The sequence below is a fragment of the Ceratina calcarata genome, unplaced genomic scaffold, assembly GCF_001652005.2.
Source record: "Ceratina calcarata isolate Rehan_Ccalc_2016 unplaced genomic scaffold, ASM165200v1 scaffold226.2, whole genome shotgun sequence".
Lineage (NCBI taxonomy): Eukaryota > Metazoa > Arthropoda > Insecta > Hymenoptera > Apidae > Ceratina > Ceratina calcarata.
The window spans coordinates 165,291-168,952 of NW_017144423.1; the positions used below are offsets into that span (position 1 = coordinate 165,291).

Genomic DNA, 3,662 nt, shown 5'->3' on the forward strand with positions numbered 1-3,662 from the left:
AAAATATAATACATACTATAATAAATATAATACATAAAAATCTGCAGTTTCGTAATGATAACCGTGTGATAGCTAGCCAGACCTTTTGATTCCACAGATTCCCTGACGCAGACAATGGTTATAAATTGTTCTCGGGAACCGTAATATAAATGGAACCAGAATGGCCACCCGGTCGTTCTGGAAATCAATTTTTACCCTCTGCCACCAATTAACCAGAGTTTTCTCAGCTTCGACGTAGGTCGATGCCAATGGACGCCACTTTTAGGCTTTAGCTTCCTAAAGTTAATAGTTCCTACACTTTCTACCATTTTTCCATTCCCACATCCTTCTTTAAAACGTTTCTAATATAGAATTACATTATTCAAGCGAACCAAAAACGTACTATAATAAAGAACTAGTAAATAAAAATTGTGAACAGAAATTAGTAAATAAATAAATAATTTATTCTAGCCTTATCGGCCTAAGAATAGGACATACTATGTCACCCTTCGTACATTTCTAGTATCTTAACTAAATATTAACTCATATAGCTATATAACATGAATAGAAATAAACATTATAATAACATTCTAAGAGTACAACTTAAACAAATTAAATACAAAGTAAACAAAACATAATCTTTCTTTGGCGTAAAATCACATTCATCCATCCATATTGCACCCAAATACATAACTGTGTTCATAAGCCTTGTCGTTCTCTCTCTTTTAACTTCTTGTCGAACAGAAATTAGTACATTTAGCTTAATATACGAATCTTAACGAGCTAATTGTACAAGTTTATATCAGATTTGCGAATTTATCAGATACTTCTAATTTCAGTCGCCATTGAATACGAGGCGACGATGGGAAGAACGTAATCGGCTTAGGTCATTGTTAGTAGACGATCCGAATCGAGGAAACCGGAGGCTATGCTTGTTGAAGCTTTTGCTTTTTCTCAAATCGATACACACAGTGAGAACATTGGCACATAACGAAAGTCGTATAGAAGTTAAATCACGATAGACCGGATACCGGCTAGTCGGGACACATTTCAGCGTTATCCTAATCTCGTGAAATATATGCGAATACTTAACGAACCGCAAACACATTATTAGCTCGTCGTTTGACAAACTAATACCTAGAAACGGTGCTAATAGCGACTCTATTCACAGGAAAGCCTTTATCCTCGTTACTAGCTCATATAATTTGCACCTATTTAAGAGATTAAAATCGTAATATATCTTGGTGACAAAAATATTCGTTTTTTTATATACATTGATCAAAAATTTTGTGTACACATACGCACGGTTTGATCACCAGACAGTGGATCTTGAGATTGGCGAAACGTATTAGACGAGTCGTATACCTGAGCCTAACAGGAGAAAACAGGGTGAACTGTTAAGAGCGTGTGCATACATTTACGTGCAACATAAATTACATGGTAGGACGCATTGACTCGCCGGCGCCCCACATTCTGACGCTTGCCAAATTTCAACGTTCACCGAACGGAGTTCCCCAATTCCCAATGATTATCCACTTAAATCCTGAAGTCGCGGAGTAATTATGCGAGGGTGCGAGGGTCAATTTGATAATTGCATTATTCCGTAGCAAATACCTAATTACCACCTTTCCCCGCCGCGATGCCCAAAGCCGATGCGAATCTTCCGCAAAACGAACAGTTTCCGTGTTTATTAATTGCCTACCTCGATAAAAGTCTTACAGGATCGGATGTCGATTCATCGAAATGTTCGTATCTGAGGGGAAAACGAATGTTTCAATGGAGACGATGAAAAATTTTCGTTTTCGTCACTCGAAGACGAGAACGCCATATAAATTCTGAGTAAAATTGTTTACCCCCAAAAAATTGAACTTTTCATGAAATGATAAAGAAATGAACAAGTTTGAGATGACTAGTTCCTATAATCAATAAAACATATTTAACAATATATTTAATTTTATCTTAGAAAATANTACGTTCCATATTAATTTCCTGTAGAACGCGTTCTATTATAATAGATACTAATAATAAAAAGAATGAGAAAGCGAGTAATAGCACAACTGGTGCGAGCGAAGGTTCGAAGAGGGGAGAAGCACGCGTCTGCCACGCTCCCCGTATACACACCTGGGGCCAGTTGGCTAGCGAGAAAAATCTTTCTCACCCTACCCATAAGTACAAACAATATCCAATTATTAACAAATTACAACTGCGAAATTTCGAATCATCCTAAATACACAAAAACGAAGACACGTGTTGCTTTCATTTAATGCATGCGGTTTTATTTAGAATTTCTAATTAGGTATTCCTCTATGTACTGTGATTTTTAAACTCTTTCCTAAATAAATTGCAGCATTTTGTGAAACTGGTTTTTTAATTTAATATTTAATACGTGTTGAAATTCGAATGCTTTGTCATTGCTTTTAACTGGTCAGCGAAATCTGGATAATCTGAAAAGGTCGAAGAAACTGCTTCGTTTTTCTACTTTTCTACCTGTATTTAATAAGGTTTGAAAGAACTCGTACAATTTCGCAACGTAGGAAGTAAAATTATTCGAGCGAATGTCCCTTGAGTTTCAGGTCGGAAGAGCAACCGTTCGAAGTTCCTTCCTCTGCAGGTTTCGATGCATACGAAAATGTAGTAGTATTGTTAAGTCAGAATGGCAATGCTATTAGGACAGATAACGAAAATGCAGGGTGACTCCTAATAACGAAACGCCCAAAGCGCAAATAAAAGAAAACGCCGACACACCGACAGGAAACGAAAAGAAAGCGGAAAACCTGAAGCGATATTAAAGTCGCATTAACCGGTCGATCGATGACTTCCGGTTTTCGAAACAATACCAAATAATTTCAGATACATAATTCGAGATTATAGACTCAAGAGAACAGATCGAGCTTTCAATGTACTTTTATTGGCATCGTAAAAGATAGAGAAAATATTTTTTAGATGAGTTTCCGCCTCTCTCTCTCTCTCTCTCTCTCTCTCTCATATGCCGATAGAAAAAAAAGGAATTCTTCCTTCCATTTTCTTTCTTTCACAGCTTCCCGAAAGCAAGCTTGTTTTAAACTACATTAGAAACAGTGAAATATCGAGCTCTTCGTCGAGTAAGTAAGCCCAGGTATAGATTCATTAAAAAAGGAAAGAAAAGTGAGCGGCGGGCTGGTGCCGGTTTTGGCGCTCTCTAAAACGCCTGAACCGACGATCCTGATATTCCAGATAACCCGGTGAACCCTTCTAACCCCTTATTATAATATTTGCAAAACATAATGTAATTGCTTATTTGCTCGAGCCCAATAATCGCCACGCACACATAGATTCTTCCACGTGAAGAGCAAGATATCTTCTTGCCATCACTTAGCGTTAGTTATTTTTTTCAATATTTCTATTATGTTGGAATGAATAATTCTAAGCCTATATTATGAGGCAAAAATGTATCGACGGTTCGAGAGAATTAAAGAAAGGATGTTTACAGTAATAAGGGCAGTTAAAACTGTATAGGTGTGTATGTGTGTGGCTGTAGAATCGTATATGGTGAGAACACCATAGATATAGATCCTTACTCTAACTGCAGCAGCCCGAGAGAAAAGTAGTCCCTCCAGGTGCAAATAATAAACAGTTTCTTAAAATATAAAAGAAGAGATTCATTATAATCTACCCCATAATCCTACAAATTACATGAACATGGA

At 36.9% G+C, this 3,662-nt stretch overlaps 1 long non-coding RNA gene across 1 annotated transcript; it reads left to right on the plus strand.

The window, feature by feature from the left end:
* The first annotated feature begins 837 nt into the window (after positions 1-837).
* Positions 838-1,926, plus strand: LOC113464016 (uncharacterized). The gene is made up of 2 exons (XR_003388845.1): positions 838-1,419; positions 1,693-1,926. It is a non-coding gene; the product is annotated as an uncharacterized LOC113464016 (long non-coding RNA).
* The last annotated feature ends 1,736 nt before the right edge of the window (positions 1,927-3,662 follow it).